The sequence below is a fragment of the Terrapene carolina genome, unplaced genomic scaffold (genome assembly GCF_002925995.2).
Source record: "Terrapene carolina triunguis isolate 2854851 unplaced genomic scaffold, T_m_triunguis-2.0 Scaffold210, whole genome shotgun sequence".
NCBI lineage: Eukaryota > Metazoa > Chordata > Testudines > Emydidae > Terrapene > Terrapene triunguis.
Genome location: NW_020664561.1, coordinates 43,899,446 through 43,927,077, shown reverse-complemented (window position 1 = coordinate 43,927,077; position 27,632 = coordinate 43,899,446). Strand labels below are relative to the sequence as shown.

At 40.0% G+C, this 27,632-nt stretch overlaps 1 pseudogene; it reads left to right on the top strand.

Moving 5' to 3' along the window:
- The window catches only part of LOC112114246, a 95,858-nt pseudogene extending 68,487 nt beyond the window's left edge, over positions 1-27,371 (top strand).
- The last annotated feature ends 261 nt before the right edge of the window (positions 27,372-27,632 follow it).

Below are 27,632 nucleotides of genomic sequence, written 5' to 3'. Positions count from 1 at the left end.
CTTGTCAGTTGTATCATGGCTATGGCTTTCTCTCACAGGGACAGTAGCATTAGTTTTGTTGCTGGGATTTGCTTCTGAAAGATCCAGTGAGAGATGCTTGTACTGAAGGCAAAGCCTGACACTATCACCAGAGAGAACAATACTGGATCAGTAAACCCTAGCCAGGTTTGTAGTGACTGGTTACCTGCTGACTTTTTGGTTAAGCTATATACATTAATTAGGGGTAGGACTGGTCAAAATTTTTGTCTCGAAAGTGTTTGATAGACAATTGGATTTTTGACACATAATTCTGTGTGTGTGAAAATTGTCTGCATTCTGCAGCTGTTTTTGATTTTAACACCCCAACATGGAAATATTTTGGCTGAAAAATTAAATACTTTAGTTTGGAAATACTGCTGTGGTGCCTCCAGGGAGCTGTAGTTTGGTTACCTTATGTCCCCATTCTCGTCTATGGGCTGGGCCTCTTGACTGGATTACATCTCCCATGATGTACCATCTCTCCAAAAGTAGTGATCATGCCACATCATGGGACATGTAGTGTGAACAGGGAACCTTGCTATAAAGGAGAGTGGGAGCACAGAGCACCTGAACTGCAACTGCTATGAACAGGCAGCACTTCCAAATTATTTCTTTTTGATTTTAGGCTTAAATAGTTTAATTCTCAAACTTCTGAAAAAATGAAATTTTCTGTAGTTGGGGTGGGGGGACAGGCAGGGAGCACCTGACTTTTTTTATTAACTTTACTTTGTGGCCTCAATCCTACTTGTAGGTATCCATAAAAAAAATTGTCATCAAAAGTGGAATGCTCATTGGCAGTCTCAGCAGAGAAAGCTGACAACTGTATACATATCTGTGGATGTGCGACCTGATCGTATTCTGCCTTGCACCTGGTAAAGTCATTTACACTCATGTAAAGTGGTGTAAACTGCTGTCAAATCCGAATAGTAGCATTTTACATTCACTTTCCCCAGGTGTAAATGACTGCATAGCGGCGAGGGTAGTGGAGACTTTATGACTGTCAATTTATCACTGTTTCTGAGAATTCAATTCACTTCAGATATTTCAGGGTTAGGAATGAGAACAGTCACAGTTCTCTAAATGGGCTATATATGTATGGCCATCCAGCATCTCGACAGATGAAAGGAAACACAATGAAGTGTCAGTCAGTCAATGGTGTTTGACAGTAGTGTGGGAGAAGAGACCAATGTGCGAGTGGCAAACCTTCCCACAGTGGCTACAGGTCCACTTGCCAGATGGAGGTTGGAGCACGCTCTGCTTCCTGGCTGGCCTGTGGGCCAGTGCCTGGGCTCTCTGATGGCTCTCTGCAATGACTGCACCAGCCTTGACCTGGCTTCTCCAGACTGAGAGGTTGTAGGCAGGGTTTAACTTCTCCGAGTTGTTAGTGGGAATGCTGAATTTCTTGAGACCTTGCTTGACCTTGTTGCTGTATCAGAGCTTTGGCCTTCCTCTGCTTCATGGGTAGTTCTTGAGTTGGCTCATACAGCACAGCCTTCGGCAAACTATTTTGAGGCATACACTCCATGTGTCCCTCCCAGTGAAGCTTGCAAGTGTCCAGTGCAGTCTGCATAGATTGTACGCCGGTTCTCTCAAGGATCTCGTTGTTAGTGATCTGTTGGTCCCAAGTGACTCCAAGGATTTTCTGAGACAGTGAAGGTGGAAGCTGTTCAATCTCTGCTTCTGCTTGGAGTACTTGGCCCAGCTTTCAGATCCGTAAAAGAGGGGTCTGAGGACACAAGCCTGATAAACGGACACCTTTGTGTTCAGGGTTAACAGTTTGTTGTTCAAACATGTGAGGTAAGTTTGCCAAAGCTGACAGAGGCGTTGCTGAGTCTCTCATCAAGTTCTCTATGAAGGTTAAGTGAGCTGCTTAAAGTTGAGCCAAGATAGCAGAAGTGATCCATGTTGTCCAGAGCTTCATTATTGACATACATTTTAGGTGGGATATTAGTGCCCTGTGACATGACAAGTGATTACCATGCCGATCTTGATACATGCATCAGAGAACTTATTCATCATGATCTGCAATTCATCAGATGAGTTAGAGATGAATGCAACCTCATCTGCGAAGAGCAGATCCCAAAGTGTGAACTGGGTGACATGCCTTCTACTCTGAGATTATTTTAAGAAGAATAGAGAAGAAGATGCCAAAGCCAGTAGGCGCTAAGATCCAGCCTTGCTTCATGTCACTATCAACCCTAAACTCAGACAATGTTTCATTTTCACTGGGCTACTGCTCCTATTTCAGGTGCATAGGTGGGAAAAGTGACGATAGCAGCTGTAGTTGCTTTGGCAGTAGCACAGATTTCAGATTTATTTATCTTGCCTGATACGGCCTCTTTTTCTAATACTTTTACTGATTCAAAGATGGCTAATATGGGACCTAATGAGTCAGGGGAAGGAGCTTGCTGCAGAATTAGTTATTATTGTATTCACTTCAGTAAAGTCAAGGTGAATGGAGCTTTAGTAAAATGCATCTGCTCCTTTTATTGTTACCTTTTAGTTGTTGACAGAGCAAACACTTAGATTTGTCTCCTGCTGCCTGAGCTGCAGCTGTTTATAGCATTTGCGGGGAAGGGATTAAGAGAAATGCTGTAGTTTCCTGGGGATGATACTTTACAATAACTTTCTCTTTTCTCTCCAGTCCCCTTTGTAACATGATCAATTTTAACCTACCTGTGACAGATATGACAATTTCCTGCCATATCCCTGGGAGGCACTCTTGAATTAAGTTTACATATCTTTAGGGTCCATTGTATTACATGAATGGTTTATGTATTATTGTGGGCCAGGATAGTATGTAACCTCTTGGGGAAGGGGGAAGATGTGACTGATATAAGGCCTGGATGATCAAAGGACTATATTGTACAATGTGCCAGACAAGAGTGGACATTTGGGTCAATATGTGTGAAGTGGTTTTCCTGGGAAATACAAAGGGGGAAGTGAATGCAAATTCCCTACCTCCAGTTATGCAAAAACCCAGCCTTTTGAAGCTATGCCCTGAGGAGGGGGTCTTTGTATGCTGATCACCTGTTACATGAGGTCAAGATCAACTGCCCAAGCTGTCTAAAGGAAAGACTGAACTATTCATGGTTGTTCAGGTTCTGAATCTGAGATAGTTATGAATTTGTAACCATGTGTAAAAAGCCCAGCTGTGGGTTTTGAAGGACTGACACCTACCAGAGCCCGAAATTGGAAACAAGTGTGCTTGCGTATAAAGAGCTGTGTGGTAACTTGTGACAATTACAGCTGCTCATAGCATTTGGAGAGAATGCAAAGTGCAGATGCTGGCCTGTTTAGGCAATCTGGGTTGTTGGGGATACCACAGTGTAGGCAGGGAACAGTGCAGCCTGGAAAACCCCAGTCAGGAGGATGAGAGACACTGATCTTTGAAACAGAGGTGACAGCTAAGGAGTCCAGTGCCTAGAGAGGGTGCCCTCAAGGGATCATAGAGAGGTAATCACATATGCCATCCGTACTCCTTCCCACCTTCTTACAACACACTATGCTTGTGAAACATGCTACCTAACCATCTTTCTCCTCTGGGGTTTCCATTTTGTACTACCATTTCTTGTGGTATTTATTCGCCTGTTCCATGCATCGGTTGCTTGCAAGTGTCTTTATTTTGGTTTTTCTATATTTGTTTCTGGGACACCTTACTTTTAAAAGAAGGAACATCATTCAGAGAACTTGCTTTGTTTCATCCAACAAGTTTTGGAATAATTCCTTTGATCAAAAGAATGTTTTTGACATCACGGATAGAATGATGTTTGTATAATCTTAAATGAGTCCAACTATATTTAATGTTCAGTATTTTAAGTTGCTTCAGTGACTTTATTTTACAGACAATGAGAATAACCCTGCTGTCATTCTCTTAACATTTTAATAAGTTTCGCTGTCAAGATTATGATGCATGGAAGATATTATTTGGGTTTAACAATCAAAGGGCGTTAAAGGTGTTGTCACTTTTCTCCTCTCTTGTATTTTCATGCTCACCATCAATATGTTGTCTACAATCCTTGCTGTCTTAAAAATAATAATAGTTAATAAAAAATAGCAGATGACCTATTTAAAACATGCATCTCAGTCAATCAGTACAAAAAGTAGGAGCTAATAGCTGGAATAACCATTGTTATGGGCAGAGAAACGGTAAAGCTTTACCCTAAAAGTTGATGTGACAGAATCTAAGACATGAAAACTTTCCAGCAGCCTTGGCAGCCAGTTGCTGCAGCCAGGTTCTTAATAGTGGCAAAGTTGTGTTTAAGGGGCATGATCCACTGAAGTTAATAAGAGACCTAAGTGGGCTTTGGATCAGGCCCAATATGCACAGAGAAATGTGTGATTTTGCACTCTCACTGTTGTAATCAGAAGGACACTTTCTTCAGAGGAGGTTCTCTGAAAAAATTCAAAGGTAATAATTGATGTGCCTTAATTTCTCTACTTTGGAAAATTCAAGTTAATTTTTTTGATACCCGTCATAGAATAGAAAAATGACTAACAACTTCACAATACTTAATGCACATCTGATAATGGATTTTCTACTTTACACATGAAATATATGCTCATTTATTGCAAAGGATAGGTATTTTAGTTCCACCTACACTGTAACTTTTTAATAAAGGTAATAAATCTCAGTAGAGTATGTATGATTAACAGAGAAACTCAGTATGTGGTTGTCAGTCCTGAATGTTCTCGTATGAAGGAAGGAACAAGGATACTCTATCTCTGATTATTTTTTTTTGGTAGAAGGATCTTTTGAATAGTATCTTGACTCACCTATGATGTTTCTTTTATATCTGCAAAATAATGAATCAGACTGAGAACAGCCAGAGGGCAAAGAGAAGCCAAAATGGCTTCTTGTCTACCACGAAACAAAGCTGTCAATGATGGATTAAATGAAACTTGAAGTAGAGGGAAAGGAATTGGAAAATGCAACATGTTCTGTACCTGAGAAAATGTATTTGAGAGGTGGGGGGAACCTATCACAAATGATAGGTACAGTACTCTAGAATAGGACTGCAACTTGCCTTTGCAAACATTTTTTGTAACCTTCTAATTGAGCATTAAATTGAATAAAGATCTATAATTTAAACACTATTAGTGTTTTGAATCAGAACTTTATTCTTATTGCCACTAATTTAAAGAAAGTGCTTTGAATAGAATGGTGAAATTCTAAGTTATTTTGTTAATTTACTTCCCAGCAAGGGTATATGAAGTTGATATACTACAGTATTATTAATGGTACATGTGAGCTGAATTGACTGCACATTTGGGCACTTTTTATTGATTCTCATTCTCAACCTGGTAATATACTATTGGCAATGTTACTTTTATATAACTTGGTATAAAAAGGCATTTGGAATATACAATACCATTCCCAGAGTGCTAGTAAAATTACTGGATAGTCAAATACGGTGTTAAGGAGAATGAAATAGGTGTCTCAGGAATAGCTATCTTGAATATATAGAATATGTTCCAGGGAATATCATAGAAGAATCTTGGATCAAAGGAAGAGAATATCTGTCCAGCTAGATGAAGCCACTATTCTGTGAAATATGGTAATGTATCTGGAAATTGCCAGTGCCCATCATAATTTATGCAACTAGCCAATTATATATCACTTACCTGGGGAAAACTTCCTTCCTAATCCCTGAAGTTATTTTAGACCATGAAGCATGAAATTCGATTGCCTTTAGGTGGCATAGTTACAAATATTATAAATTCACTGAATCTATCCACAGTACTTGAGTTGCTGATGTGAATTCTATAAAGAGACTGTGTGTTCTGTGAAGCAGTACTTCCTTTCACGTCTTCTGACTTTACTAGTGTTAGTGCCACCCTGTTCTTTTAATTTGTGCAAACGGAGACTCTGGTCAGTTTTCATGGCACCATTCCATTCTGGATACCTTGTTCAAGTCCTTGCTAGTTCCTTTCTTTTCCAGGTCATGTATCTTTGTTTCTGCATCTTTCATTCACCCTAGTCCTACCACGGCATCTCTGTTCTTTATGGGGATCTCATATGATTTCAATGAGATTCTGTGTAGAAGTCTGTGCATGGGGTCTGTGCATGGGGATCTATTTGCAGAGTTGGAGCCATTGACATTCCCACTGCTGCTTTAACCATCTTCATTGTCTTTTTTGACTTTATTGACCCCAGCTTACACTTATCTTACTTATATTTAAAATTTTCTTACCAGACCAATGGGGACAATCCTGACTTTGTCTTGAACACTAAGTAAGAACTATTGTGATGCATCATGGAAAAATCATGGCTAAGTAAAGATAAACAAAAGTCAAGTAAGCATTTTGGTTTAAAACCAATTTCCACATTATCATTAGTTTTTTTAACTTTTACTATTGGTTTTGATAGAAACAATACATTTCAAAACATTAATAAATGTTCACTGTTATTACTCCATTCTTAATGTTTGACAGTAGTTTAATTGTAACTTGTTTGCATGACTATAAAGAGCTGTGGGTACAGGCTGGTATTAAAGTAAGAGAATAATTTATTATTGCAACTATAAACCAGTCATGTACCGCCAACAGCTTCTTACCTAACCAACTGATCCTGTTGTTGATGTTATATAAGGAACATAGAGGATGTTCATTTCTTAAATTGTCTTGTGCTCTTGCTTTCACCAGTCTTAGCCTTAAAGTTCCCAAATCCAAGTGCAGAGAAGACCACACAACCATTTATGGCAAATATCGTAAAAATAGTCATGTGATTGACTCATTGGCAGGTAAATCTGTTGCCAATTTATTCTAGGTAAATCAGGGAATTGCAGGGTATTAATTGCTAAAATTGATACCTGGTATTAATGACATAAGGCTTTTCAGCTCTTGTTATGAAATTTTGCAACCTACAGAAACTCACCTACTGGTCCTACAGCCTTTCCTCTAGCTAAAGCCCCACTGAGTTTGATCAGAGACAGGGCCGGCTCCAGCATTTTGGCTGCCCTAAGCGGTAAAAAAACCCAAAACCGTGATCGGCGGCACTTCGGCGGCAGCTCTACCGCCACTGCATCATTCTTCCAAAGAGCCGGACGTGCTGCCCCTCTCCGTTGGCCACCCAAAGCACCTGCTTGCTGCGCTGGTGCCTGGAGCCGGCCCTGATCAGAGATTTGTGGTGAACGTGGAGTATAGGATTAAGCCCTCTGGTTTCTCAGCCCACTTGTCTTCTCTGCTGAATTTGTCAGATACTTCTAGCCTCACAGGACAACAGTTCAGGAGATGAAGGGCATAGGGATAGGGTGACCATATTTCCCAAAGGGAAAATTGAACACCACGTGGGGCTGGCCCGAGCCACTTGCACAAGCCCTGCATCCTCCCCTCCTGCATGTGGGGCTGGCCTATTCCCTGCCTCCCCTTCCCCCACACACATGGAGCTGGCCCATACTCTGCTCCCCCTTCTCCCCCCCCCCTGCACACGGGGCTGACCTGAGTCGCTGGCTTGAGCCCTGCTTCCCCAATGTGCAGGGCTCTTGTCCAACCCCAGCATGCTCCCTGCGTGGGGCTTGTATTGCTGCTCGCCTGAGCCCTGCCTACCTCCCTACGCAGCTTGCTGGAGCCCTGTCCCCTGTTCCCACAGGGCTGGCATTGCTGCTCATCCCTCTCACTTCTCTGTGCCCCGCTAGAGGTGCACACCCCACTTTTTTGGCAAAAGTAGGCACTTGTCTCATTTGCTCTTGCCAAATGATCAACATCAGCTGGCAAAGTGCAAACGGGACAAATGGCCACATTTGCCAAAAAAAAGTCACAGGTCCCTGACATGAACAGTGAGGACGAGGAGGAGGAGGTCATGTGATAGGTCCAGCTATGCTGTGAGCCAGTCCACTACAGCAGCTGCAGGACTCTTCAAGACTCCACTGCTGTCCAGTCAGTCCCAACAGTCGAGTCTGGGCAAGCCTGACCCAAGGGAAAGAACTTTGGGTAAGTAAAAATTGCCTGAACCTATTCTCCCCTCCCCCCCAACCAGTCTTCTCTCTCTTTTTCCTGTGTCTAGAAAGGTTAGCTGGCTCAGCTGAACAGCCTCTACTCTCCCATTTCCTCCTTCACTGCCTTTCCTGCCTCCTTGAATTCCATACCTTACCCTCAGGATCTGCTCTTCTCCAGTCCTTCCTCTCTCTTTCTGCTCCTTTCCCACCACTTCTCCACTCTCTGTGTACAAGAGAGTGAGCAAGTGGGAGGAGCAAAGGGAGAGCGGGACAGGGAGAGTCAGGGAAACCCGTCCCAATGAGCATTGGCATTGTGGGAAATGGACAGGGGAAATGGGTGCCAGACTCTCCCCTGCTTGCAGGCCCCTGTCTCACACAGTTCTTGTCAGCAGAGTATGGCTGTGCTTGGCTTCTGGAGAACCCTGCCCCAACCAAGCCTTCCTGATCTTTCCCTTCACCTGAGAATATAGTATTTAAAAAGATGATGCTATTTCCAGTAGGCGTTCAGCATGGGTGTGAGGTTTCAATGGACTGGGCACTCTCCCAGCCTTCCCATGACAGAATTATGCTGCCTCTTACTGCCCCAGTGTTAGAGAAGGGTCTAGCTTTCAACTGCAAAGATCAAATGCATACCATGAAAACAGCACCACTGGACAATGAAGCTTTCAGACAAAATCACAAAGGGCCAAACCTTGGTTTTTAATTGAAAATCTACCTGAGAAAGGAATCCCAAGGAATTCTAAAACCTTCCATTGCATTTACAGAGAGCTAGGGTCTGATTTTCTACTGCCCGGCCCATTGACACCAAGGCAGTGGCAAGTAGGGTGACCAGATGTCCTGATTTTATAGGGACAGTCCCGATATTTGGGGCTTTTTCTTATATAGGCTCCTATTAACCCCCCCCGTCCCGATTTTTCACACTTGCAGACTGGTCAGCCTAGTGGCAAGTGAGCGGCACAGGTGCTGCAATGATTTTTATAGTGGGGGCACTGAGAGCCATTGAACCAAACTGTAAACCCAGAATATAATGGAAACTACTTCAAGCCAGGGAGTTCTGCACCACTGGACAATGAAGCTTTCAGACAAAATCACAAAGAGCCAAACCTTGGTTTTTAATTGAAAATCTACCTGAGAAAGGAATTTCAAAACCTTTCATTGCATTTACAGAGACTGGATAGCCTGGTTCTCTACTGCCCTGCCCATTGTCGACACCTGAGCAGTGCCAGTGAGCAGTGATGCCATTGCGATTTGCACCCTATTTAGCACTTGCAAGGTGAAATCCTGGCACTGAAGTCAATAGCAAAGCTTCCATTTACTTCAATGGAGCCAAGATTTCACCCACAAAACCTTCACTTTTAAACAATACTTTCAAATAACTCTTTATTTATTTCAAAGTTTAACCCTTTGCTTTCCTTATTACACCATGTGTGTTCCCCGTAGCACTGGCTTTCACTGGAAGCTGGAGATCACACCACCTTTCTTTTATGTTTTAGCTGAATAGTCTCTGAGCTGGTAAGTTTATAGGGGCTGGCAGGAGAAATTCAACAACATTGGCTGCTTTGCTATTGGTGGCAGGGCTATAAATGTTTGACTTTCAATTTCATTTCTTCTCTGTCCTAATCTTTCCCAACTGAAGAGCTTCCACGGTAAGAGCATATATATATATATATATATATGTTATGTCTTAAAATGTTAAGAAGGAATGAGGGAAGCTTTGGTTTTTAAGGGCTGGCAGGCTGCAATCAGAAAATTTCTCTTTCTATGATGCTATGCTCTAAATTGTAGCTGGTGTCATGAGTTAGAAGATGATCTCATTTCCCTTTGCTAGCTTTTACACCTGCATCATAACTTGGTTGAAGCAATTCTTGCTATCAAAATGCTAAATTATGTGTTTCAGATCAGACCAGAGGATAGTTAAACCAGATATAGATCACTTTAGCCAGTGGAGTCCTGCATGTCCCAGGCCATGCTTCAGAAAGCCATTTGTATGTTAGCTGTGCTGAGCAAAGAGGAAGTGTCGTGATTGAAGAGCCAGAATGAGAGAGTTGTGCCAGCTACCAATGAGGTGAAAATAACATCAATCATATTCTTGTTTCCCTTGTTTCATAACATCACCTCTTAGCTAAAAGCACTGTTTAAAAGAAATCTCCTTGTTTCACACTGAACATGTTAGCAAAGCCTCTGCTACAGAGACCTAGGGGAAGTTGGCATTCAGCAGCGATGGACAGTAACTCTGGCCGCTGAGTGCCAGAACCTGTCAGTTTGTGATATAACCACAAGACGGGTAGTAAAATACTCCCCCTTCCATCCCTTTAACTAATACCCATAGAAGAGCAAAAATCTGCTTGTGAGTTCTGCTGATGTAACACCAGTGACTTCAATGTGGATTCAGAAGTGTGAATATGGTACTGTATAAGTTCTGGTTCAAGTTACAGTAATGTAAATCTTGATTTATTCAGGGTAACTTCAGCTTTGAAGCTTAGGTTGAAACTAGGCATTTGGGACACAATCAGTGAATGTGTGAACCATAACACTCTAGCTCCACCTACAGGTTAGGTGGAGAACTTTCAAGTACAGTAGAACCTCAAGAGTTACGAACACCTGGGGAATGGAGGTTATTTGTAACTCTGAAATGTTTCAGAGTGGTAGCCATGTTAGTCTGTATCAGCAAAAACAACCAGGAGTCCTTGTGGCACCTTAGAGACTAAGAAATTTATTTGGGCATAAGCTTTCGTGGGCTAAAACCCACTTCATCAGATGCATAGAGTGAAAAATACAGTAAGCAGTATAAATATTACACCTTGATTACATTGGCCTCATTAGCACTACAAAAGTAATTTTCCCTCTCTTGATATTCACCCCTTCTTGTCAACTGTTGAGAATAGGCCACTTCCACCTTAACTGAATTGGCCTCATTAGCACTGACCCCCCACTTGGTAAGGCAGCTCCCATCTTTTCATGTGCTGTAATATTTATACTGCTTACTGTATTTTTCACTCCATTCATCTGATGAAGTGGGTTTTAGCCCACGAAAGCTTATGCCCAAATAAATTTGTTAGTTTCTAAGGTGCCACAAGGACTCCTCGTTGTTTTTTCTGAAACGTTGGCAATTCTGAACAAAACGTTATGGTTGTTCTTTCAAAAGTTTACAACTGAACATTGACTTAATACAGCTTTGAAACTTTACTATGGAGAAGAAAAATGCCGAACAAGCACAGAAAGTTTTCATACCTTGTCAAATCTTTTTAAACCCCCCCCCTTTTTTTAGTAGTTTACGTTTAACACAGTACTATACTTTTATTTTTAACTGGTCTCTCCTGCGGTCAGATTGCGTACTTTTGGTTCCAAAGGAGGTGTGTGGTTGACTGGCCAGTTCATAACTCTGGTGTTCGTAACTCCGAGGTTCTACTGTAATTCTAATTCTAATGGGCTTTTCTAAACTAAATATTCCTTAGATTGTAGTGGTAATTACTGAATCCTGGATCATCCTATTCAGGGCAATATATTTGTATAGATAGCAGAGAAATTATTGGCTTACCATTGAAAGATAAGTCATTCTGCATGTACCCAAAACAACAAGTGTTAAGTTTAGCTCATCTTGATAAGCAGGGAGCATAATGTGTTTAGGAAGCACTCCCCTACCAATAGTAGAATGTAGAGCTTCATATTTTCTGTCCCATCATTCTAATATATTTGGACAGAGGAATATTTTGGAAATCTTTTGAAGAATGTTCTTTTAAATTTTCCAAGTTGGAAACAAGACAAGAACATTCATACAGGACAGTATGTATTGTACATTTCCAAACTAAGTGTATGCACAGTGCCATGCAGAGATTTGTTAATATGAAATTAAGCAGTAAGTGATCTTGAAAGTTTGCATATTTACAGATAAAGGACTGAAAGAGTAAAGTTTTATATTTCTTTTTTATCTCTATAATGAAGAATAATAAAATGGTGTATATACCTTCTGACATGATACTCAGGACTTTGATATCCAATATAGGCAGCTCCAAATTGCCTAAAGGTATACCTCACTGAAAAAGAGACCACCACCACCACCAAGAATAGTGACCACACATACATTCACAACTACAAGGTCTAGTCTGTTTTACATATTTTATTAAATCAATAAGTAAAGTTACAATTACTGATGATATAGAAATCCTGTAAATACCTATGCAATTATTATAACTGTAGTCATACTCACATCCTCAACGATATTCTTAGGGTCTGATGGATGCCTTGCCAATTCATTATCAGTAGAGGGATGGTTCCTGCTGGGATTTTCCCTGAGGTATATCCAATTTTACCCAATCTTGGGATTCTGACTGCAACTAACTCTGTGTATGTGCATGAAGGTGTCAACCCTGTTTTTCCTTATCTGTATTGTGCCCCAAAAGAAGATTGGGGTGCCCTCTTTTTCACAGGAGACTATTTAAAATAGCATAATAGAGGCTGAGATTGAATGTATACCCCAATTTAAAAAAAAAAAAAAAAAAGCAGTGGAAAAGAACCAAAAGTACCACCGTGACTAAAGTAAAAGAGGCCATTAAAGGCAAAAAGGTATCCTTTACAAAATGGAAGTCAAATTCTAGTGAGGAAAATAGAAAGGAGCATAAACTCTGGCAAGTCAAGTGTAAAAGTATAATAAGGCAGGCCAAGAAAGAAATTGAAGAGCAACTAGCTGAAGACATAAAAATTAACAGCAATTTTTATTAAGTGCATCAGAAGCCTGCCAAACAGTCAGTGGGGCCATTGGATGACTGAGGTGCTAAAGGAGCACTCAAGGAAGACAAAGCCATTGCCGAGAAGCTAAATGAATACTTTGTAGAGGATATGGGGGAAACCGCCATACCTGAGTCATTCTTTTTAGGTGACTAATCTGAGAAACTGTCCCAGATGGAGATGTCATTAGAGGAGGTTTTGGAACAAATTGATAAATTAAATAGTAATAAAGTCACCAGGACCATATGGTATTCACCCAAGAGTTCTGAAGGAACTCAGATATAAAATTGGAGAACTACTAACTGTGGCATGTAACTTGTCACTTAAATCAGCCGCTGTACCAGATGACTGGAGGGCAGCTAATGTAATGCCTATTTTTAAAAAAGACTCCAGAGGTAATCTTCACAATTTTGGGCTGGTAAGCCTAACTTCATTACGAGGCAAATTGATTGAAGCTATACTAAACAACAGAATTAATAGATAAACATGATATACTGTGAAAGAGTCAACATGGCTTTTGTAAAGGGAAATCATGCATCCCCAACCTCTTAGAATTCTCTCAGGGTGTCAAAAAAAAACCCATGTGAACTAGGGTGATCCTGTAAAAAGCAACAGAGAGTCCTGTGGCACTTTTAAGACTAACAGATGTATTGGAGCATAAGCTTTCATGGGTGAATGCCCACTTCGTCGGATGCATCTAATGGAAATTTCCAGGGGCAGGTATAAATATGCTGGCAAGAATCAGTCTGGAGATAACGAGGTTAGTTCAATCAGGGAGGGTGAGGTCCTCTGCTAGCAGTTGAAGTGTGAACACCAAGGGAAGAGAAACTGCTTCTGTAGTTGGCTAGCCATTCACAGTCTTTGTTTAATCCTGAGCTGATGGTGTCAAATTTGCAAATGAACTGAAGCTCAGCAGTTTCTCTTTGGAGTCTGGTCCTGAAGTTTTTTTGCTGTAAGATGGCTACCTTTTATTTTAGGGTGATCCTGCTGATATAGTGTACTTGGACTTTCAGAAAGCCTTTGACAAGGTCCCTCACCAAAGGCTCTTAAGCAGATTAAGCAGTCCTGGGATAAGAAGCAAGGTCCTTTATTGGATCAGTAACTGGTTAAAAGATAGGAAAAAAAGGGAAGGAATAAATTGTCAGTTGTCAAAATGGAGGGAGGTAAACAGGGATTCTTCCAAGGATCTATACTGGGATTGGTGCTGGGTGACTGGGTAAAAACGGGCAGATGAAATTCAATGTTGATAAGTACAAAGTAATGCATATTGGAAAAAATAATTCCAACTATGCATACAAAATGATGGAATCTAAATTTGCTGTTACCACTCAAGAGGGAGATGTTGGTTTCATTGTGGATAGTTCTCTGAGAACATCCACTCAATGTGCATTGTCAGTCTAAAAAGCTAACAATGTTAGGAACTATTAGGAAAAGGATAGATATTAAAACAGAAAATCATAATACCATTATATAAATCCATGGTACATCTACACCTTGAATACTATATGTAGTTCTGGTCATCCCATCTCAAAAAAAGATATGAGAAATGGAAAAGGTGTAGAGAAGGGCAACAAAAATGATTAGGGGTATGGAACGGCTTCCATACGAAGAGAGATTAGTAAGAGCGGGACTGTTTGGTTTAGAAAAGAGATGATTAAGGGAGGATATGATAGAGTTCTATAAAATCATGAATGGTATGGAAAGAGTGAATAGGGAAGTGTTATTTACCCCTTCACATCACACAAGAAATAGGGGTCACCTAATAAAATTAATAGGTAGCAGGTTAAAAACAAATAAAAATAAGTACTTCCTCACACAGCGCACAGTCAACCTGTGGAAGTCGTTGCCAGGAGATGTTGTGAAGGCCAAAAGTATAACTGGGTTCAAAAAAGAATTAAATAAGTTCATGGAGGATAGTTCCATTAATGACTATTAACAAAGATGGTCAGGGATACAACCACATGCTCTGGGTGTCCCTAAACCTCCAAAATGCCAGAAGCTTCAAAATTCCTCTGTTCTATTTGTTCTCTCTGAAGCATTTGGCACAAGCTACTGTCAGAAGACAGGATACCGGGCTAGATGGACCATTGGTCTGACCCAGTATAGCCATTATTTTGTTCTTGGAAAGAGAAAAAAATTCACTCCATAAAGTAGGAACTATGTTTCTGAGACAATGAACGTGTATCTGCTCTCATTACACCACCATAAATTAGTGAAGTCAGTGGAGTTATCCAGTGTAAGTAAGATTAGAATCAGGTCACAGTATGGAAGTTTTGACCATTTCGATAAAATGGGCCTGATCTGCATTGAAGTCAGTAGGAGTTTTGCTTGAGTAAAGGCAACACAATTGGGCCATACGTTTTAAGAATATTTTTTCTCCATTCAGATAGAAAAAATGTTTTGCTGTGAAATCCATGAAGCTATGCTGGCTCTTTCTGCTTCATTTCCCCCATCTGTAAATGGGGATAACATTATCTTTCTTCCCCTATTTGTCTGTCTTGTTTATTTTGACGGTAGGCTTTTTGGGTTAGGGACTGTCTCTAACTATGTGTGTGGACAGTGCCTCACACAATATGGCTTTGACCTCAGTTGGGGACTCTAGATAGCCCTGGAATACAACCAATAATAATAATGATGATAATGACTTACTGTCATGCCTCTTTCTTCCATGGGGTACATAGGGCCTTCACCACTACACCACTACCTTCCATCTTTGGTGAGTTGAGTTGAGTTAAAAATAATAATACATTTTTCTTATTGTTATACTAGTAATTGTAAAATCTTTTCTGTCTTTTTAGATTAAGAAGAACGGTTGGGGTCAAATCTAGATTAACACAAGATGAGGAAGAGCAACTGCAACATCTGTTGGAGAGCAGATGCTTAAGTCTTCTCTATAAAGCAAGCATCCATGGTTACAATGCTTCTATATTTCATGCCAAGTGTGATGCACAAGGGCCAACTGTAGCAGTAGCATATAACGGAAGTGGTTATGTTTTTGGAGGATTTACGAGTCAGTGATATGTTTCATCTGGAAAGTACATAAATGATGAGAAAGCTTTTCTCTTTAGATTAAAAGGCAAAGAGGGTGTGCTCAGTCCACTACAAATTCCTGTTAAAACTGCAACATCTGCTATATATGACCATAGTTCCAGTGGCCCTAATTTTGGCGGTGGAGCACTGCAGTTGTTGGACCAAAATGCAGCAGCAGCAGCAACAAGTTCTAATAACAACTACACATACAATGTTGCTGACTTGCATGGAAATGATCTAGGCCTTATGGAATGTGAGGTGTATCGAGTTGAAGGTAAATTGATATCAAAAGAGAAAATGTTTACTGAGGAAATTATAGCTTCGTACTCTTAATGTTATATGTTCCTTTCCCCTAGATATTAGCAGTTTCCTGGAATCTCCATGGAGGAAGATCACATGGACAACTGAGTAAGTTAACTGTTGTAATATATCACTATAATGATCTGTGGCCACCAAAAGCTCTGGTGATGCGAGTTATTTTAGGAATTAACTAGATGGTGCTAGAATAGACAGACATGTGTTGCTGAGATGCTTATCTGTGTATCTTAGGTACTAATGGCACCTATGACCCTAGTGTCTGAGCACCTCACAATCTGGGGGTAAGTACAAAATGACGATTTAAGAACAGATCAGACATACATGAGAAATTAATGTCTGAACCAAAAAAAGCTTCATGAAGAGCTATGCTTATTCCTAGCCACAGTGAATCTGCTATGGCAGAGACTTAAAGTGGCATTCCAGAGGATTACAGACCATGATTAAGCAGCTATTCCAGAGCTTAACTATCCTTATACTTAAAAAGGTTTTCCGAATATCTAAATCTCCCTTGCTGTGGATTAAGTCCATTACTTCTTGTCCTGCTTTTAATGAGCATGGAGAACAATTGATCACCTCTTCTTTATAACAGTCCTGTTGTCAAGTCCCCCCCTCAGTCTTGTTTTCTGAAGTCTAAATATGCCGAGATTTTTTAGCTTTTCCTTATAGATCAGTTTTTCTAAACTTTTCATCATTTTTGTTGCTCTTCTCTGGACTCTTTCCAGTTTGTCCATCTTTCCAAAATTATAGTGCCCAGAATTGGACACAGTACTCCAGCTGGGGCCTCTCACCAGTTCTGAGTAGAGTGGGAGAATTACCTACTGTGCTTTACATTTTACTCTGCTGTTAACAGAGTTCAAAATGATATTAGCCTTTTTTGCAACTGCACCACATTGCTGACTCCTGTTCAATTTGTGAGCCACTATAGCCCCCAGCACTACAGTACTACCACCTAGACAGTTATTCCCCATTTTGTAACTGCACATTTGATTTTTCCTTCCTAAGTTTAGTACTTTGCACTTGTCTTTATTGAAGTGCATCTTATTAATCTCAGACTAATTCTCCAATTTGTTGAGATCATTTTGACTTCTAATTCTGTCCTCCAAAGTGCTAGCAACCCCTCCCAGCTTGGTGTCATCCACAAATTTTATAAGTGTACTCTTCACTTAATTATTCAAGTCGGACCCAGGACCAACTCGGTGGAACCCCTAGATATGTCCACCCAGTATGATAGCAAACCCTTGATAAATGCTCTTTAAGTATATTCTTTTAACCAGTTTTGCACCCACCTTGTAATAATTTCATCTAGACCAGGGGTTCTCAAACTGGGGGTCGGGACCCCTCAGGGGGTCGTGAGGTTATTACATGGGGGATCGTGAGCTGTCAGCCTCCACCCCAAACCCCGCTTTGCCTCCAGCATTTATAATGGTGTTAAATATGTAAAAAAGAGTTTTTCATTTATAAGGGGGGTCGCACTCAGAGGCTTGCTATGTGAAAGGGGTCACTGGTAAAAAAGTTTGAGAACCACTGATCTAGACTATTTGCCCCTAATTTGCTTATGAGAATGTCATATAGGATTCTGTCAAAAACCTTACTAAAATCAAGATACATCATGTCTACAGCTTCACTTCTGATCCACTGATTATGTTGGTTTGGCATGATTTGTTCTTCACAAATCCATGATGGCTATTTTTTACCACCCAGTTATCCTCTAGATGCTTACAAATTGATTGTTTAATAATTTGTTCCAGTATCTTTCCATGTATCGAAATCAGACTGACAGGTCTGTAACTCCCCAAGTCCTCTTTGTTCCTCTTTTTAATGATAAATACTATGTTTGCTCTTCTCTAGTCCTTCATCCATCCTCCCTGAGTTCTCAAAGATAATTGCTAAAGGTTCTGAGATTGCTTCAGCTAGTTCCTAGGGTGAATTTCATCAGGCTTTGCAAACTTAAATACATCTAACTTATTCTTTAACCTGTTCTTTCCGTTTTTGGTTATGTTCCTTTCCCCTTGTTGTTAATATTAATTGTGTTGAGTATCTGGTTACAATTAATCTTTTTAGTGAAAACTGAAGCAAAATAGGCATTAAACACCTCTTGATGTCATCTGTTATTAGCTCTCCTTCCCACAAACTAGTGGATCTACATTTTCCCTTGTCTTTCTATTGCTCCTAATGTATTTATAGAATCTCTTTTTATTGGCTTTTATGCGGGTGGATTGATCTAAATCACCAAGTGGAAAGTCGTGATTTAAATAATCCATTTTAATCAATTTCACTTATTTTCTAAAGAAAGCTGCATTCTCATTGGTTGATATAACCATTAAAACATGTTGATTTACAACTAAATAGAGGTTTTACACTAGATTTGGTTCATCTTTTTGCTACCTAGGCAGGTACGCTATAATTATATCCATTTATTTAAGCACTATATAGCTTAATATTTTCAAAAAAAGAAAGGAGTACTTGTGGCACCTTAGAGACTATGAAAAGGCTAATTAATTCTATTTCCTCATGTTAAGTATCCTCACACCTTCTTGTCAACTGTCTAAAATGGGCCATCTTGATTATCACTACAAAGGGTTTTTTTTCTCCTGCTGATAATACCTCATCTTAATTAATTAGTCTCTTACAGTTGGTATGGCTACTTCCACCTTTTCATGTTCTCTGTATGTATATATATTTCTTACTATATGTTCCATTCTATGCATCTGATGAAGTGGGCTGTAGCCCATGAAAGCTTATGCTCAAATAAATTTGTTAGTCTCTAAGGTGCCACAAGTACTCCTGTTCTTTTTGCAGATACAGACTAACACGGCTGCTACTCTGAAACTTTATATTTTCAGATTCTTATTAATTGTACATTTTTAGTATGTTAGAAAATAGTGAATGATATTTTGCTTATTTACTACTCTTGTATCATATTTATAAAGCTTGACTTCAAAAATTAAATGTTTTCTACCTGGTACTTTCTTTATATAGAAAAGCAGCCTTTAACTCAAAGTTTTTGACTCATGGATTCAGCATGCTAATTTTTTTATTTAAATATTTTAAGAGATTATACATTTAGGCCTTAATATATTTTGTATTAATTTCAGATTTCATTTTAAACAGGTTTATCTTTAAAAAGAAAAACTTATAATTTAAATATCAAAATTTAAATAATCCACCCTGCTTTAATGTCCATTTTTAGGTGTAACTCATTTGGTGCCTTAGCCTTTCTGATTTTGTCCCTTGTGCTACTCTTCTGTACTCATCTGTAGCAATTTGTCCATGTTTCCACTTTTTGTAGGATTCTTTTTTGATTTTCAGGTCATGAAAAAGCTCCTGATGGAGGCATATTGGCCCCTTACTATTCTTCCTAGCTTTCCTTCACATCTGGATAGTTTGGTGCTGTGCATTTAATATTGTCTCTTTGAGAAACTGCCATTTCTACTTAACTTCTTTTTCCCTTACATTTTCGCTCTGAGTTTGTTAAAGTCTGCTTTTTTGAAGTCCATTTTCTTCATGCTGCTGCTTTCATTATCTATCATTTCATGATCACTTCCTAATTGTCTTCTACCTTCAGATTTGCAGCCAATTCCTCCTTGTTATTTAGAGTGAAGTCTAAAATGGTTGCCACTTGGTTACTTCCTTCATTGTCTGAAACAAACATGGTCCCCAGCATTTTCAGAGAACTTGTTGGACGTTTTGTGCTTTGCTGTCTTACTTTTGCAACAGATGTCAGGTTAGTTAAAACACCCTCCATGAAAGAATGTTGTGCTTCCACTAAGCATATATGCTGTACATAGTTAGCTGTACACGATGTTCTGTCAAAGATGCCATGTGTCAAGAGTGTGAAAAGACATTTCTATAAAACATGCCTCTGTCCTCATTTCAGAAATCAGGAACATGAAGTCTCAGTGCCTGATATAACCGTGAGTGTAGAGAATTGCTGTTCACCTCATCCTATTCAGAAACTCCTTTGCTATGTTGACAGTTGCACACCTAGAAAACAGTCACACTCCAATGACTGCATGCTAGATGTTGGTTCAGATTTGCCAGTTCTGTCTGATTCTGCTTATTTGCTATGTTTTCACAGTGCACAGCTTACAAGACCTAAGCTGCATTTCGTGGTTTATGGTACCTGAGGCTGGTTACCAGAATACATGTGTAATGCATGACAACTTGTATGCTCTATATACATATGTTGTGAAACCGGATTAACCCTACCTTCCTAATAGCTTTTAGTTTACTTCTAAACCTGTTTGAATGAATTTAACTTTGCTGCCATTCCTGTGACAGAGCCAGCACATTGCAACAGAGATTGAATTCCCCTGTGACATTCAATGCAACTATTTTAGGCAGCATTGGTTTAATATGTTTTCAAAATTTTTAAAGATGAACACTGATTTAGGGTACAGATTGAGACACCTTAGGGCAGATTTTTACATGTGCTGTGAACCTGAATCTCCCATTGGCTTCAATAGGAACTGTGGGTACTCAGCATTTTCTGAAAACCAGGCCCTAGGTGCTTTAAATTGGGCACTCAAAATAGAGGATACCATAGTTAAATATCCATTCCATATGTGATGTCAGCACCAAATCCTGAGCATAAAGTGGTTTGACTTTGTGTGAAGGTCATACTCTCAAAGAAATCTGTCTGTTCTTCAGTTGCTCACTATATTCAAAAGCACCATTGCATGCTCTTTGGCCATGTTACCAGGATGTTCTCAAACTCTCCATTGTCATGTGAAGGGGTGCATGTCTTGATTCTACCTGATGTGTCTATGAGACTACCCTGGAGATTTATGGATTCGCAGGAATGAGCCATAGCTAGGAACTTCACAACGTGATGCCTGGTGTGACACCATCAACCATGGTCACTCTGGCTGCTGCAAAGGTCCTCAGTAGACTATGTACATAAGAACATAAGAATGGCCATACTGGGTCAGACCAACGGTCCATCTAGCCCAACATCCTGTCTTCTGACAGTGGCCAATGCCAGGTGCTTCAGAGGGAATGAACAGAACACACTAACATCAAATGATCCAGCCCCTGTCATCTACTCCCAGCTTCTGGCACCCAGAGGCTAGGTTCACTCAGAGCATGGTGTTGCATCCCTGTCCATCCTGGCTAATATTCATTGATGGACCTATCCACCATTAACTTCTTTTTTGAATCCTATTATGGCCTTCACAACATCTCCTGGCAAAGAGTTCCACAGGTTGACTGTGCAATGTGTGAAAAAGTACTTCCTTTTGTTTTAAACCTGCTGCCTATTAATTTCATTGGGTGACCCCTAGTTGTTGTGTTATGAGAAAGAGTAAATAACACGTCCTGATTCACTTTCTATACACCAGTGAAGATTTTATAGACCTCTATCATATCCCCCCTTAGTCGTCTCTTTTCCAACCTGTAAAGTCCCAATCTTTTTTAATCTCTCCTCATACGGAAATTGTTCCATACCCCTAATTTTAGTTGCCCTTCTCTGTACTTTTTCCAACTCCAATATATCTTTTTAGAGATGGGGCGACCAGATCTGCACAGAGTATTCAAGGTGTGGGCGTACCATGGATTTATATAGATGTATCATTATATTTTCTGTCTTGTTCTCTATCCATTTCCTAATGGTTTCTAACATCCTGTTAGCTTTTTTGACTGCTGCTGCACATTGAGTGGATGTTTTCAGAGCACAATGACTCCAAGATCTCCTTCTTGAGTGGTAACAGCTAATTTAGACCCCATCATTTTATATGTATAGTTGGGATTATATTCAACATTGAATTTCATCTCCCATTTTGTTGCATAGTCACCCATTTTTGTGAGATTCCTTTGTAACTCTTTGCAGTCTGCTTTGGACTTAATTATCTGAGTAATTTCGTTTCATCAGCAAACTTTGACTCCCACTGTTTATCCCCTTTTCCAGATCATTTATGAATGTGTTGAACAGCTCTGATTCAAGTATAAATCCTTGGGGGAACCCCTGTTTACCTCTCTCCATTCTGAAAACTGACCATTTATTCCTGTCCTTTGTTTCCTATCTTTTAACCAGTCACTGATCCATGACAGGACCTTCCTTATTATCCCATGACTGCTTACTTTGCTTAAGAGCCTTTGGGAGGGACCTTGTCAAGGGCTTTCTGAAAGTCTAAGTATACTGTATCCACTGGATCACCCTTGTCCACATGTTTGTTGATCCCCTCAAAGAATTCTAATAGATTGGTGAGGCATGATTTCCCTTTACAAAAGCCATGTTAACTCTTCTCCAACATATCATGTCCATCTATGTTTCTGATAATTCTGTTCTTTATTATCATTTCAACCAATCTGCCTGGTACTGAAGTTAGGCTTACTGGCCTATAATTGCCAGGATCGCCTCTGGAGCCTTTTTTAAAAATTGGTGTTACATTATCTATCCTCCAGTCATCTGGTACAGAAGCTGATTTAACTCTTGGATGAATACCATCTGGTCCTGGTGACTTATTACTGTTTAATTTATCAGTTTGTTCCAAAACCTCTAATGACACCTCAATCTGGGACAGTTCCTCAGATATGTCACCTAAAAAGAATGGTTTGGGTGTGGGAATCTCCCTCACATCTTCTGCAGTGAAGGCTGATGCAAAGAATTCATTTAGCTTCTCTGCAATGGCCTTATCTTCCTCACGTACTCCTTTAGCACCTTGATTGTCCAATAGCCCCACTGATTGTTTAGCAGTGTGTGTTTGATGATAGTTAAAAATGGAGTATAGGGAAAGATGGGGAATATTTACAGTTTCCTAATTTCACTGTGCCTATATGTAGTGCAAAACATGTGCTGTGATCTCATGGGTGTTTGAAATTATGCAAATCTTTTTGTCTTAACAGGGAAAGAGGGAAAATAATGGAGGAAATCAGATCTTACAAACCTTATTTAAATTCAGTGCCACAGATTCGGATTTTGGTTCTTGGTCCAATTGGAGCTGGGAAGTCCATTTTTTTCAACTCTGTGAATTCAGTTTTCCAAGGTTATGTGCCAAGCCAAGCCGTAGCGGGATCTGATAATGCTAGCATGACAACACAGGTAAATATTTGCTTCTAATTAAACAACATCCAAGCTAAATCACAGTCTCTTAGTTAAAAATCCACATTTCCCTCCCCCCCGCCCCGACTAAATGGAAAATCCAAAGATGCCCCCACTGAATTCCATGCATCTACTTGTGATGAGAAAGGCATTACTCAATATGGTTAAGAAATAGTAATCTGGCTTTAAATATTCATTTTTCGGCTATGTCTGTCTATACTATTTTACATATTTTTTTTTGCCCCAATAGTACAGGACTTACCCAGTTAAAGATGGAAGAGATGGCAAGCCTCTGCCTATTATCCTCTGTGACACAATGGGAATAGAAGAAAACTCAGGAGTGGGTCTGGAAATTGATGAAGTGTCCAACATAATAAAAGGCCATGTTCCTGATAGGTACCAGGCAGGATTTCTACAAATTCTGTGCAGTTCCTTATTAGACCCAGTGATATCCTTAAATGTTTCTTTACATGTACAAATATTATATCTTACATTTAATTACTGTGGAACAAAATACCCACTGTGCTCAGTAGATTCTTGCATTTGTACAGTAAAAGCTTATGAATGGTGATCACAGGTGAGGTGATCACAGGTAAGGTGTATTTGAAAATAAATAAACTATGGAAAGGTGTTTAGGCCTGATTCTCCACTCTCCTGCACCTTGTGTAGGCATTTACAGTTATGCAAAGTTGATTTAAATTGCTGTCTACCCTTCTGCCCAGGTAGCGTTTGGTACCTATTTTGTACAGGTACAAGCTAAGGGAGAATCAGGCTCAAGGCATATAAAGATTGGAGCTGGCTGAAATATTTTGAACAAAAAAGTTTTAAATAGAAAAATGGACTTTAACACCACATCTCCCCCAACACAATTCTGTTGTGTCTTGAATTTTTTTTTTTTTCATTAAATTGTTTCCAAGATTTTTTTAGCAAAAATGTCATCAATTCCATTATTGAAATGGTTCTCTAATTTATTTTTTTACTGGAAACCTGGTTTTCAGGAAATGAGCATTTTTAAATATTTTTTTTCTGATGAAAAATGAAGAATGGGTTAGTTTGGTGAAACAGAAACAACGTTGACATTTTGAATTTTTTGAAAACATAGTTTTAAAACATTTTTGACCAGCTCTAGAAAAGAGCAACTTCTACCATATTCAAGCTTAGTACAGCGCCTTCTCATCTGGTCATTTGTCTCGATTACTAGATAGCTGCTGCCTACAGACCATTCCAAATATTAACTATTGTAATATGCAAGAGATGTAGACTTTGATTCTTCATTCCAGATGAACTGAGCTTGTTACAGAAGCAAAGATGGAGGGCTAAGGTCGTTGTATGATTCTCATCATTGTAGTATCTCGGCCCCTCACAAACCTTAATTTATCCTCACAACAACGCAGTGAGATATAAAGTGTTATTAATCCCATTTTAAAAATATGAAACTGAGGAACAGTGATTAATTATCTTGGTCAAAGATATATTGGAAGCCAGATATCCCGAGTCCCAGTTTTATGCTTTAACCACAAGACCAATTTTCCTGTGATTTATTTGGTCCTACTTTATATTAAAATTCCATCTATAAATGGTTTACAAAGAAGTAATAAATGAAGAATGTTAAAAGCATGTTACAGTTCTGAGCAGCACGCGTACAGATGGCTTTAAGCACATGAGTAGATGTTACAGATGGTTATAAGCCATAGTTATGAGTAAATTTTTGATGGACTCTACAACAATCAATTAACCATTTATTAAAACATCTGTTAATAATTTATTAATACTTTATAGATGGAACCTTAATAAAAAGTGTGATTAAAAACACACACACAAGTAATATGTCAAGAATCCTTTTTAATTTCTAGAGATGTCTTTTGGTTTCATTATTACTTTTCCACAAGGAATATAAATTCAGAGGAACTCTGTTGACTTCAAAGGAGTGACTCTGGATTTACACATGTTTACAATAACAGAGATCAGAATCTGGCTCTCCATCTGGAAAAATGAGTATGAGACTGAGAATTGGGAAATCCTGAATTTTAATCCTGATTTGATCACTCCATCTATGAGTGTGTGTAAATCATTTTCCCTCTCTGCATATCAGTATTTCTCTGTAAAATGAGATAATAATACTTGTCTCTCTGTTCCAGAGGGGTATTGTGAGAATCAGTATTTATACAGCTCTTTGAATCTCCAGTTCTTTGGAAGTGCTACTTATTATTATAAAAAAAATTCTTTGCAGTTTAATCCAGCTGCCACCCCTCATCCAGATTCTCCAGGCTATATCAAGATGCCTTTTCTGAAGGATCAGATTCATTGTGTTGCATTTGTTATTGATGGGTGCAAAATATCTGCACACAATATTTTAAAATTCTGCAAAAATCTTCATATTTTATTTGTCAAAATAACACAATATAATCACATCAGTTTCAATTATTTTAGTATTTTATTTCAAAATACCTGTGAGTAAGTATGTCTGTAACAATACAGACAACAAAAAAGATTTAGGAAATGTTTTTTGACAAATAGATTCCTTACTAGGCATATTAATATTAAACTCTGAGTAATAATTCATTTAAACTACAGTACAGAACCGTATTTCCCACACCCCTCAGAAGCAGGGCAAAGGCTTGGGGTAGTCGGGTAACAGAGGAGTGTTTTTTGTACCATTAGCTAGCTATTGTAAAGCGCTTTGGATAAAAGGACTATATAAAAAAACACCTTAATAATAATTTACGTTTTTTTGTTCTACAAATAAAAGCACACAACTGATATTTTAATGTCAGTAGCCGTACCTTTCTAAGTGATGGATGTACCCTCTCTCCCCCCCCACCATGGCAGCCCCCAAGCTGGTACTGGGAAGGAGGGGGGTCTCCCCCACCATGGAAGCCCCCGATCTGGGTCTGGGAAGCAGGGGCGGCTCTAGCTTTTTTGCCGCCCCAAGTACGGCAGGCAGGCCGCCTTTGGCGGCTTGCCTGCGGGAGGTCCCCGGTCCCGCGGATTCAACGACATGCCTGCGGGAGGTCTGCCGGTCCCGTGGCTTCGGCGTACCGCCGAATTGCTGCTGAATCCACAGGACCGGCGGATCTCCCGCAGGCATGCCGCCGAAGGCGGCATGACTGCCGCCCTTGCAGGAACTGGCAGGGTGCCCCCCCGCGACTTGCTGCCCCAGGCACACGCTTGGAGCGCTGGTGCCTGGAGCCGCCGCTGCTGGGAAGGAGGGGAGTCTCTCCCCCACCACAACAGCCCCCAAGCTGAGGCTGGGAAGGTGGGCCATTTCTCCCTGGCAGCTGCAGCCCTGGAGCTGGGGAAAGTCGCCTCTTTCTCTGACCACCACAGCCCTGCATGGCCCAAATTCCACCCACCCTCTCTTCTCACCCCACTGCTCCCTCCCACCTACCCCCTATTCCCCCCTGCGTGGCTCCACTAATTAGGTGTGTGGCCCTTCATTCTCTTGTGTGCGGCCACCCAGGCGCGCACCTTAGCGGGAACTACACCTCTACCCCGATATAAAGCCACCCGATGTAACACGAATTTGGATATAAGGCGGTAAAGCAGCGCTACGGGGGGGGGGGGGGGGGCTGCGTGCTCCAGTGGATCAAAGCAAGTTCAATATAACGCGGTTTACCTATAACGTGGAAAAATTTTTTGGCTCACGAGGACAGCGTTATATTGAGGTAGAGGTGTATCTGCGGACCACCTGAATGGAGCTCGCGGACCACAGTTTGAGAACCTCTGCTCTAGATCATTATGAAGGAAAAATAGCCCTGTGTTCTGGGTATCACCTCTGAGTTTAAATAGAGGATTTTGGCCTCCAGGGCAGTTTACACAGTCAGTTTCTATCAGTGAATTTGCTAAAGAAGAATAAAATAAAGTGAATATGGTCTTGAACTGTAGCTGCATCAAAATGTAGTTGCTACGTCAGTTGCAGGATGGGTATGATGTGAAAGTAGTTATGCCTTCAATATAAGGAAGTTTGAAGAACTAAAATATCTTCCACTTTTAATCTCACCAAACAATATCTGTGAAAATACTCAAAGCTTTTGCTTAGCTTCTTCAAGGAACAGAAAGACTGAAAAATAGTCAGGGAGTTCTTTAGGATAATCCATTTTGTGCCTTTTCTACAGATGCGGATAATTGCAGAGAAACTTGGAATCCCTCTTGCTCAGATTGTACCTGTTAAAAACTACTGCTCTGAGTTGGATCTTTTGTGCGATGTTGACATCCTGTTACTTTCCGCCGTGAGGCAGCTTATACGTTTAGCAGAAAGCTACCTTGACAATTTCACTTTTGAGAAGTCAAAGAAAGAGCTCTAGCCTGATGTTTACCTGTGACGCTGGATATTTTATGTGCTAAACTTTTAAAAATCCTGACATCGGAAGTCAAATTTGTTGCTGCCCTAAGCAGATGCAACGCCATTGACTTCAGTGGAGTTGCACTTGCTTATGCCAGTGGTGAATTTGGCCCAACAGTTCTATATCTTGTTATTGCCTAAGATTAATGGTATTTTTGCATGCATCAAGGGAAGAATAGATTCTCCAGCTTTCAAGGTGGGATCCCTTTATTAAACATTCCAC